This window comes from Leptidea sinapis, chromosome 25, assembly GCF_905404315.1.
Source record: "Leptidea sinapis chromosome 25, ilLepSina1.1, whole genome shotgun sequence".
NCBI classification, from domain to species: Eukaryota; Metazoa; Arthropoda; class Insecta; order Lepidoptera; family Pieridae; genus Leptidea; species Leptidea sinapis.
Genome location: NC_066289.1, coordinates 7,469,234 through 7,481,925, shown reverse-complemented (window position 1 = coordinate 7,481,925; position 12,692 = coordinate 7,469,234). Strand labels below are relative to the sequence as shown.

Genomic DNA, 12,692 nt, shown 5'->3' with positions numbered 1-12,692 from the left:
AAAAATGGGTGCCTATTGATTTGACTAATCTGCAGAAAGAAATGCGTGTTGAAACTTGTGTTGCCATGTTGAATCGATACAGAAATGAAGGAATATTGGATCGAATTGTGACATGCGATGAAAAGTGGATTCTTTACAATAACCGTTAGCGAAAAATGCAATGGCTGACCCCAGGTCAAGCTTCGCAAAAGTGTTCTGAAGCAACGCTTGGTAATCTAACTGTTTGGTGGTCTCAGTATGGTGTTATTCACTATAGCTTTCTCCTATCTGGTCAAGCTCCAAGGCGAGATGTCTACTGTGTCGAACTCCGAACAAATACAACAAAACTATCAGTGAAACAGCCCCGACTCATGAATCGATCTACACCATTATTGCTCCATGATAACACGAGACCGTTTATATATTTATATAACCGTTTTAACTCTACAGGAACTGCAATTAGAAACCATTCGTCACCCTCCGTATACGCTAGACCTTGCTCCAACGGATACCATTTTTTTTCGTGGTTTCGACAATTTTCTACGTGATAAAAAGTTTTCTTCTCAGGAGGCAGTACAAAATGCTTTCACACAGTTTGTCGAATCTAGATCACCGCAGTTCTATGGCAAAGGCATGGACGACCTTCTTATAAGTTGAAGCAATGTATAGATAATAATGGGAATCATTTTGATTAAATAAATATTTTTTTTATGAAATAAGGGACGAGACGAGCCGGACGTTCAGCTGATGCTAATGTTAACTCTCATTTGCCCAGTAATTTCACTAGCTACGGCGCCCTATAGACCGAAACACAGTAATGCTCACACATTACTGCTTCACGACAGAAATAGGCGCCGTCCGAATCTAGCCATAAAATGTTAAATTGTCAATATGTTAAATTAGAAAAAAGAATATCAATTTTTGAGTACCAATCGGTAATTTCATATTTTAACCCTTAATATTAATCACACCAAAACTTGTATTTGGCATGAGCTATTACTTAGTTAATAATCTGTTAACATTAGGACATATCTTGAAGCGTCATCTCAAATCCTTCAACCAACTGACATCCAGTTTACAAAACAGTTGAAAATTAATTATGATATGACGTCCAACTCGACAGATCAGGGAAATGATCAAACCAAGCTAATTAATTATTCAAAGATTCAAACAATCCGCAGACATGACCTTGATGACAACTGAATAATTAATGATAGCGTTTATCAAAGTTAGTTTACTTCAACTCTGCATTACCTTCCATCACTTACAAATTATTACAAAATAGAATTCGCTTGACGGAACTCATTTGCAATTTCGATTATATTCTTCCAAAATATCTTAAAGTTCTACAAATGATTTAAGTTTTCTTCAGTGTTAATTCTGCCAATATTTATTTTTAAAAACAATTCGTTCGTGCGTTTCGCCTCTACACGAGGCATCCTCAGGGCGTGTTGTCTCGCCAAAACCTGACACGAGACTGAGATTGGCGGAATTAACACTAAAGAAAACATAAATCATTTGTATAATTATAGATTTCCGCAAAGTAACGCCTAATTCAATATTTTTTTTATGTTAAAGTTCGTCAACGACTTACATTAAGGATTGGTCTTCGCTATGCTCCAACTAGATACCGCTCTACCTAAGAAAAATAGCTTTTTAATTACTACTATTACATGCTTGTGTGCGTGGTATTTTGAAACTCAATGGCATTTTTCAAATTTTGTAACATACGCTTCGTGTTATTTTACATTGAAACTAATAAAATACAAAATACTTACTGATGATATATTGTGATCCCAATGTCTTTCTTATTTCTTGTAGTATTATTATTACAAAGTTTTACTACGCAACCCGGCATTTTAGTTTCAATTATTATCAAAGTCGCACATTGTTCGAGACTAGTTCGAGTACTTTATTTATTACAAAACAACATTTGCCGGGTCAGCACTTGCATGTAGTTAAGGCGAAGAGTAAGCAGAAAACACGCAAACATGGTGTTTTTAGACAAGTTTTGTGATGAAAGTATAGCATTTCGAGCTATGAACACTACTTAATCCTGTTACACATATCGGTTATAGTTAACACTGCCGAGCCTTTTTGAACTACCACATTTCCTTGAAGTTAAACAAGTTTTTTGGCATGGCGTGACGCATTTTTTTGGTACTTCTCTCAGAAAAGTTATTCTTAGAGCTTGTACTTTTTTGTGTAGGTTCATTTATTCAGATTAGTAGTGAATAACGAGGGTTGTAATCATATAAACTGTTTTCCACGCAAGAATTTTGAATATATTGGCTTTGTTACATAGACGGCGGGCCGGCAGCCGTGAACTCATATCGCTCAAGGTCGCTGGCATTTAGTGTCGCCTTAATAAAAAACAATAATCTTTTCTGAAATATTATTATACTTTATAAAACAAAGTATGATGCTCCTTTCTTGTTGATGATGTGAAAACTCGGCTCATTAAGAATCCATCTTAGAAGTTTTATGAAAAAATATAAATTTGCTTACTTATTATTACCTACTAATACTAATTTAGTAAGAAATATTCTAAACCTACAGTAAAATAGCGATTATGTTTATTTGATTGGATAAAGGTAAGTAATATTTCAATATTTCTGATATGAAACTTTATTTTACAATAATTCATAGACATAATATATTTTACTAAGTCGACGACCCATATAGCCGAATGGTTAGTGTCCCTGACCACTTAGCTAGAGATCCCGAGTTCGAATCCCGGTAGGTGCAATCATTTATATGATGAATATGGATGTTTTTATGTATGTTTAAGTAAGTATATTGTATTAAATATATCGTTGTCTTGCACCCATAGTACAGGCTATGCCTAGTTTGGGGCGAGATAATTTGTGTAAGTGTCAATATATATTTTATATTAAGTCTCATAGAGGTAGTTGCAGGCAAATGCTAGTCTACATACAGTATTGGAAACATTTGCATGATCGATTTAGGTCCAGTCGTAAAATAAGCAGTAAAACCATAAAAAAATCAATTCGTTCACGCCTAATATAATAAATGACTCGCTACACTGGCAGTGCGCAAACATATAAAATACTCGTATTTTTGATGTCTAAGAAAAACAAATAAGTAAAGAAGCATATACATTTAATATTTAAAAAAGGAATTACATATTTTGTTTCTCATTACATTTATAAATTATTACGTAACGGAAATTTATTAAGTGGCCACCCGAATGATGGAATTTTTTGAATTTTTCTTAAAGCGACACTAAATGCCAGCGACCTTGAGCGATATGAGTTCACGGCTGCCGGCCCGCCATCTATGTAACAAAGCCAATATTTTCAATATTCTTGGGTGGAAAACAGTTTATATGCTTACAATCCTCGTTATTCACTACTAATCTGAATAAATGAACCTACACAAAAAAGTACAAGCTATAAGAATAACTATTCTGAGACAAGTACCAAAAAAATGCGTCACGCCGTGCCAAAAACGTAGTAGGTAGTTCAAAAAGGCTCGGCAGTGTTAACTATAACCAACAGCAAGCATTAGCAACCTATAAATAAGACTTAAGGATATGTGTAACAGGACTAAGTAGTGTTCATAGCTCGAAATGCTATACTTTCACCACAAAACTTGTCTAAAAACACCATGTTTGCGTGTTTTCTGCTTACTCTTCGCCTTAATATGTTATAAAGCAAAATGCTCTCGCCTCCTTTCGTCGCGCGTGCGACTCAAGCACATATCACCTATAACTATGTACATATGTAGATACAAACCTACCTTGGCTGACACCGATTGCAAAAATAACAATAATCATAACTAGAATTAGATTAATTAATTAGATTATATAAAATTCGCAATTATTTTTATGCTTTTTAGTGCATAGGTATCTATTGTTTTGAAATAGGTAGTGTTCTTTAAGTCGGTTGATTTTAATGTTATTTTTATTTTAGTTTTAGTGAATCTGAAGTACACTAACTAATAATTTGTCTAAATATGTGTAGATCTACTAAATTTTGCAATGCAGCAATGAACTAAAGCGGATTGCAATTTGATTACAGACAGTTAGAAATTCTGCCACAGATCGTACCCTAACTGTAAGTCGTTAAGGAGTCCCATTGATCATCATATTCGACTACGATAATTACTTGACCATAACAACGTTACGGTAGGTGACTCAAATATCCGGATAGCATAAAAAAGATTCAGCCAAGTATCGTTAATTTGCTCCTAAGTATTGAAGAGTTCCTTTTCTTTGTCATGGATCCCACAATCAGAACCTAACCAAACTATTTTGAAGTATATCCTTTCCAATAAAAAAAGAATCAATAAAAAAATGAATTCCACTGTCAATGGTCGGCAACGGGACCACACAGGAAGCACCAGCTTTCAAATAAAATAAGAATTATCAAAATCGGTTCACCCAGTCGAAAGTTCTGAGGTAACAAACATAAAAATAAAATCGACGAATTGAGAACCTCCTCCTTTTTTGAAGTCGGTTAGAAAGCAACAATCTATGGAGATCCGCAACACAATAGCTTAAGCCATTTCTGGATTTCTATTAATTACCGTGAGATTCTTAATATTCGAACCAACTAGATTGAATAAACCTTTTATCATTTCTATTTTTTTCCATTCTAGAAGCTATAAAAATTAAAAAATAATAAGAAAATAGAATAGGTAATCATTTTATATGACGTTAGGTTTCACACGAAAAAAATCTTACATACTCAAGCCACATCGCTAACTTATATCTATATATATAAAAATGAATCGTTAGTCTCGCTAAAACTCGAGAACGGCTGGACCGACTTGACTTCTTTTGGTCTTGAATTATTTGTGGAAGTCCAGGGAAGGTTTAAAAGGTGAATAAATATGAAAGTGTTCGGAATTAAATAAAAACAACAATTTTGTTTGTCCTTTGATGTGTCTCCCGTCGAATTTATTGACGCAACGGTTTGACAGTTATGCTGTGAAACAATTTCAATACAACAACAGGGTGCATTTTTACGTAGTAATTCTTGATGTTGACAAATTTATAAAAAAAAAACATCATTTTATTTATTATATACAGAACAACGTCTGTCGGGTCAGCTAGTTTTAAATAAAAATTTCCTAGATTATGTCATGTAAGATAGATCTAGATATACTGAGGCTGAGATTTATAGATTATAGGCGTACTTAGACTTTGCTCAGACTTTACTTACGTAAAACATACCTGACCGTGATAAAACGCTAACTTGGTTTTTGCATTGGACTGTCTTAGCTTAAGCTCAGCATAATTTTGCAATTTCCATACAAACTTCTATCGCTGGTAAGCTATAAGTCGTCCCATTGACAGACAGCGTGTACGGATAAGGTGAGTTACCGATAAGTTTATTGAACAGAAAAGTCAACGATAGTTACGATTTTTATCTCAAATAAGAGATAGACTGAATATTGGGAACGGCCGTTAAAAAACGTTAAAAATTATCTAAGACAAATAATAATTTTATATTTCGACAGTTAAACACTTACTAACTGAATAGCAGTCCAAGGCAAACTCATATACAATTAAACCTACTAGAGCGAACTACTGTTTGTCATTATTGGCTCAAAACATAATCACATATAACATAAATAAAATTAAATCGTATTACCCCCTTATTCATAATGGTCCGCTAACTTTAAACAGCCGCTAAGGAGTGTTTTTTCTCATTCCGACTTAGGTCAATAGAAGAAGACAGAGTGAGAATTAGCAATGCTTTAAGTTAACAGACGCTACCTATGAGGTAGTGTACTTAGCGCGTTTTTTATCGTTATATCTCAGAAACGGTGGCTGGTAAGAAAAAATGTTTGAATACATTTTTTATAGATAATTTTATGATCTACAATTTTAGTTCAAGTACATTTAAGATTAAACTTAAAACGTTGCTGAAAATCGCGAAAAAAAAAATTTTTTTTGAAAATTTTTTACATACATGGAAATGATGGGGATCTTTTAAACTTTATTTATGATTAAGTTTTCAACAATATTACTGATTTTCAGGTTGTTGTGATTTTATGCATCTTCGAATGTCAGAATTGATCGTACACGTCATTCTACATTTTATCAAGTTATTAAAACAAATCTAATTCATAATGTCGTATTTTCACATCCAGTTTATTTTCGTTTGTGCCGAATTTTCAATTATAAGTACTGCAAATATGTAGGTTCTGAAATCATAATATAATTTAGTTGGTCGTGGACTTGTAATGCGAACAATGGGAAGCTGTGATGAGAAGCAATATGTGTCCAATATTCATGACGTTAGGGAATAATAAATAACCTAGAAGTGACGCGGCGTGTTACCATATTTACATAGCTAAGTGGATTGCTTGTCTGGATGTGTCTAGAGGGTGACACATATCAGTTACATGTGGGAAATCTATTACAAGACAAACACCTGTATTACTCACAATTTTGAAGTAAAACTTCTGTACGGACGTTCGACTTGGGGAGTAAGCTGGTGAACGCGTGACGAGAGCGTTACGAAAAGTGTGATTGGGCGTGGCGAACGAAAGTGGACAGGGAGATATATGTTTAGTGAAGATAAAAAGAGAAAGAGTTTATGTTTGGTCACTGACCAGTATAAATACCACTGGACAGGCTGTTCCATATGTTTAACAGCATTTTTTGTGCCTAATTGAAGCGCCACTCGCGAGCGTCCAGAGAACTAGACTTGACGTATAATACAAATGGCTGCGAGAGAAGCGTACAATGCTCTAAAGTATTTTTGCATTTTGAATTAATTTCGGTCGTTTTCCTTGTTATTAATACTTCAGGAATCAACGTAACAAAGTACACAATTTTTTTGTAAAGCCACCATCTATCGATGTTTGCTGAGGTTGTCAATACTTGTTTTAGTACCGCAGACTCCCGCTACATGGCCAACAGCGCCAAAATAGCGAATATTAAACAGGCACTAAAGCACTTTGACAGCCGCCAGTACATTGGTAAATAGTAGAGGTCAGTGTCTTTGGTAAATTACTGTAAGGGCGACAGAGAGAGGTGCGATGGAACGAGAATAAACTTAAATATTTGTAGAAAATTAATATGTGGTTATGTATATATAATAAATATATACATATATTAACATATATAAATACGTACGTAGCTATAAAATTGTTTTTTTTTTATACCACTTTATTTCTTTACCCCGAATTTGTAAAGATTTAATTAAAGTTTTCCGATGAATCGATATTCGAGGGCAATAGCGTAATTGACAACTGAATGTTATATCTTGCTGTAGCTGCTTGTTTTTATAAAGAAAATTCAAAAAATAATATACTTATTATGTGTTCATCTCGGTGATTACGTAGGTAGAGGATCTAAAATTGTATGAAGCGTTGAACTGGTTTTGGTTCCACTATGAATTTTCTGTATCATAAAACATTAAATTATTTTTGTTTATTTAAATCTTTTATGATGAAGCTCATGGTCGCTCAGCGGGCAATGGATAGGGCTATGCTCGGAGTTTCTTTGCGAGATCGAATCAGAAATGAGGAGATCTGTAGGAGAACTAAAGTTACTGACATAGCCCAGATGGTTGCGAAACTGAAGTGGCAGTGGGCATAGCTGGACGAACAGATGGCCGTTGGTGCAGTAAAGTCCTCGAATGGCGACCACGTTACGGAAGACGTAGTGTTGATAGGCTCCCCACATTTGGGGTGGCCCTTGTCCAGCAGTGGACGTCTTCCGGCTGAAATTATGATGGTTGGTGCTCACCTTGTTGGAGCAACAAATAAATAAAAAAAGTTTGTGTGTACTTAGGTATGCACGCAAGAAGTTATACTTCTTTCGCCAAACAAAACAAAAATCCTTAAAATTATTAATTCCTCATGCTATGCTACGTTTGAAGAAAGAACAATTTTGTAAAAATCTTGCAACGGTTGCTTTGATAATTAATTATTAAATAAGGAATACGGCTGTATGGGCTTGAACCCTGTGCCTATCCTAATAATGGACGAAGAAACCAAAAAGAAATAGCCGCAAACGTCAGAAAATTTAAAGAATCAACTTCACCCTGTTACTTTTATATCACAGTGATGCGCGTGCATCTTAAAATTTCACTCTCATAATTTTTTCATAACGCGCCTAAAGAAGTAGAACTTCTTCTTCTTCTTGAGGTGCCATCTCCTACCGGAGGTCGGCTATCATTAGTGCTATTTCATCTTTGACACAGCAGCTCGGAATAGGGATCCTGTACTAAGGTTGGACATGGAGATTCTTAAGCCACGAATTACGCCTTCTTCCGGGTGGACGCTTTCCCTGGATTTTCCCTTGCATGATGAGTTGGAGCAGGTCGTATTTATCATTGCGCATTACGTGACCAAAGTACTTCAACTTGCGTTTCTTGACAGTATTCAAGATCTCTACCTTTTTGTTCATCATCTGCAAAACTCTTTCATTCGATATTCTATCCGTCCACGATATCTTCAAAATTCTATAATAATGTATAACTTCAATAAAATTAATATATCTATTATGAATTAGAACACGTTCTATATTTTATGAAACTATTACACAGCTAACTGTACTCTCATTTGTAGCGGCAGGAATATGAAACTACTTGATAAGCTTATCGCTAAGCCAAACAAATCTTATCATGGTTATATCTAGAGTAAACTTGAGCCTGGCTTTTCCTATCACCTACTATAAAGTGACCCTATTACACATTAACTTTGTGATTCCAAATTAACGGCATACATTCAAATTACTCGATGACAAGACGAAGGATAAATGAGCGTACGGGTTCCTTGATGGTAAGTAATTACACCTTCTCTTTTGACAATAGAGGAATCGAGTTGCCGCCCTTTTAGATGGTGGTACAGGCTGTTCATAAAGTTTCGCAGGCTTTATATGGTCCTGGAAAAACCGCTCAAGGTTTAGATAATTTATACGTCTAGATAAAGACTCTTGCTGTTAGACAACCGCTAAAAACAGGCCAGGAATATTAGTTCAAATCAAATCAAAATATTTTATTGCAAGTCACATTTTACAATAGGGTGGTAGGTACATTAATGGGTAGACCATATGTGACGCCCTGCAAGGGCACAGCAACGTTATACATAAAATAAATAAGTCTTATACATTTTATACATTCTTATGATATTAAAAATATAGACCATATTATAATTTATAACTAATTCTCACTCGAAGTGTAATTAAAAAATTCGGGTAAATCGTAGAAGCATTTTGTGACTAAGAAATTTTTAAGATCTTTTAAATAGGGAAGGCTTCTCTTTATTTTTAATATCGTTTGGGATGTGATTATAAATTTTTATTGCCATGTGGTGAGGGCTCGATGACACTAATGACATACTTGTTTGTGGAATTTATAATTTGTTTTTAATTTCTATTATTTCGCTTGTTTAGTGTGTGTGACAAGTTAAGTCTTACATTCGCGATTTGTATGACACTTTGTGTTAGTGTGCGCGAATTGCTCAAAATCGAGATTAGTTCTAAAGTCTATACGCAAGGTTCAGTTTATATTTTCGTTGTGCATAAAATAAAGTTCCTTTAAAACCGCATTTTACGGAAACTCCACACATAGGTGATGGTGATGATGATATAATACAAATTTTAATTTGTGGCGATCTAAACTAGATAACTATAGAAATCTAAACAAGAAGATAGATAATGTATTTTATACATCAGATTACTACGTTCGCTTGCAACACTCAGGGTATTGAGGGACATGTTAAGAATCTCGTGGGGGATGATAATCGCAAAATACATTATTTAAAAAAAACCGCCCAAGTTAGAGTCGAACTCACGCTCGAAGGGCTTCGTGCCATTATCTATAAGAACTTTATCTTTCAAAATCACGTTGTTGTATGGGGGCCCCCTTTTACATTAATTTTATTTAATTTTTAAGTATTTCTTATAAAATCGGCAACAGAAATACATAATCTGTGGAAATTTCAACTGTCTAACTACCGCGGTTCATAAAATACTGCCTGGTGACAGATGGACAGTCGGACGGAGTCTTATTAATTGGGTCCCGTTTTACCCTTTGGGTACAGAACCCTTAAACACAGGAGCTAAGTTATAAGTTACTGAAGAAACGATATATTTTCATTAGTATCGGAGGGTCCGTAGCTACTACGTAAGTCGGTACTGGCAAGGAGCCGATCTAATTCCTAGCCAACAGATATGTTTGAAGCGTTTAAGCAAAAAGCAATCATATATCGTGAACTATTAGTACATGTGTAGGTTATAAGTAGAGTTTCCGCAGTTAGACACTGAAATATACCATATTTACAGGTTGCGTCCCGACCGCCGTTCTAAATAATACTAAATCACTACTAACTGGATGGTCATCCACGAGGAGGCATTTTTATCGCAACTATGACACTTCTAGTTTTCCTTCTTATTTAGATTTCTATGATAGCTAATAATAATCGATATGGCCTAGCCACCCATCCCTTTCTACCAACAAGGTAAAAGAGGTAGCAAGTGTGCAAAAGCGTCAAGAAGTAAATTCGTCTTTTATTGGATTTCTTTAAAATTATTTTGATTTTAAGTTCAAACACTACCACCGCTTCGAAAACAAATGGCGCTCTACTAGAAAAGAAACTCTCCCAGCATTCTTTTTTACGCTCTTTTTAATGAAATATACAATTATTACATAAGTTATTGCTGTAAAATCCGATCACTTAGATATTCAGCTGTGGAGTAGTTGTATTTACGATAGAGCCATTTTTTTTATAAAATATTTAAATTTATTTATAGACAACGCCTGAACAACGACTGGTACTTTTTACTTTATTATTAAAATGTATACATTTGATATTATATTAAACTACTTCAATATACCATTTATTCAAAGAAAATCAATTTTATAACTATATTTACAATACTATGATTACATAAAATTAAAACTATCATTACGGGGAAGTGTAACAAGAATACTGGCAGCATTTCATGAAGTTGCCTGGAGCACGGGTATGGGTGCTGGAGTGGGACGTGACTTGCGTCAACACTCTGGCTCCTTCTCATGTCCAAGTTACGTCTGTTAGAGCTAGGGCTACTGTTTCGACTGCCGAAGACAGCAAACATCGCGAATATTTCGGTCTCAGTGAGTCTTACATCTTTGTGCCGTTTGGTGTCGAGACACTTGGCCCGTGGGACCTACAGGCGCGGAGAATGTTCAAAGTACTATCTTCGCGCCTCAATAACGCTACTGGAAACCCAAGTGCTGACAGCTATTTCGGTCAACGGATCCGCCTAGCTATCCAACGTGGAAATGCTGCCAGTATTCTTGGTACGCTTCCCCGCAATGATAGTTGTAATTCTATGTAACCATAGAATTGAAAGTCAAAGTCAAAGTAAAAAAAAACTTTATTCACTGTAAAACTTTATAAGTTATTTATTGCAAGTCAGGATGAAGAACAAAAGTTATAATGGCATTCAAATGAGTATAACAATATTCATTAACAAAATTTAGAACATTAATTCAAACTATCTTTATCATTCAAATAATCTTTCACATTATAATAGGCCTTAGATGTTAATTTATTTTTTACGATACATTAAAAAATTTTAATAGGTAATATTTTAATTTCATTTGGGAGTTTATTATAAGATATAACACAATCCACTTTAAAAGATTTAGCAATTTTACGGAGCCTAGTAGATGGAATTGCGAGTTTATGTTTGTTTCGAGTATTGACACTGTGTACATCACTATTCTTTTTAAATTGGCTAATATTTTTATGAGCGTATAGGACGTTCTCGTATATGTACTGTCATAATATTTATTTCACTAAACTTTCCTCTCAATGAATCCCTTGAACGCATTTTATAGACTGCTCGAATTGCTCTTTTCTGCAGCACAAATATATTTTCAATATCTGCAGCCCTACCCGAGAATATTTTTTTTTATAGTATTTTAAAAAATCATGTTTTGTTAGGTATTAGTAGGTACAATTATTCATAATCAGCATAAGTGTAACAACCCAAATATTAAGTTCAAATATTTACTTTGCTGAAAAATACTTACAAGACATTACGTAAAGGTTTACTTTGGTATGTTTTTATCAAGATACGAGTATATTTATAGTAATCGTGTTTTTGCTGTTGTAATATTTTGAATATTTTATACAAAATCGGCTGTGTTATTGATGTATTGAGACGGGTCGCATAAAGTCCATTCAGTCTGTTAATGGCTGACCTAAATACTGAACTATACCTACATTTCACAATGCAAACATTTTGTTGAACTGAAAACATGAATTTATATTATGAATTTTACAACCTCCTATCAAATAATAATATAATATTTATTCAAAATAGGATGTAACATCACTTATTTAATGTCAAAAACTACCCATTCCAAAACGAATGCCTCAGACCTGAGAAGAACAGGCGCATCGAACTCAGCAGGCTTTTCTTTTTCATCAAAATATATGTTTGCAAAGTAATATTGTACTATTGACCTTATTATTTAAAAGCCTGAGTGCGGTCGCTCCATTCCCCAATCTGTTGTATCATTAAGAATGTCATTTATGTTATAGTAACCTTTACCACACAAACGTTTTTTAACAATTCTTTCGAATAACGTAATACTTTTGTTTGAACATTTTCTGGGATCTTGTGGAACACCAGGAACAGACATAAACTTATGATGCCTACTACTCGGCTAAGTCGAGTTAGTAAGTCTTTTGTGGGGCGATGTATATGCTTTTACAACAAGATCCCAGAAAAT

At 34.4% G+C, this 12,692-nt stretch overlaps 2 protein-coding genes across 6 annotated transcripts in view; one reads left to right on the top strand and one right to left on the bottom strand.

Annotated features, from left to right (window-relative positions):
* LOC126972044 (transient receptor potential cation channel trpm) overlaps window positions 1–12,692 on the bottom strand; it is a 311,245-nt gene that overhangs the window by 252,572 nt on the left and 45,981 nt on the right. The gene's annotated exons all lie outside the window — the stretch shown is intronic.
* The window catches only part of LOC126972118 (5-formyltetrahydrofolate cyclo-ligase), an 86,047-nt gene continuing 77,825 nt past the window's right edge, over window positions 4,471–12,692 (top strand). The window contains exon 1 of the mRNA XM_050818710.1: window positions 4,471–4,478. The gene's annotated coding sequence lies outside the window, so the exon portion shown is untranslated. The remainder of the gene's footprint in view (window positions 4,479–12,692) is intronic.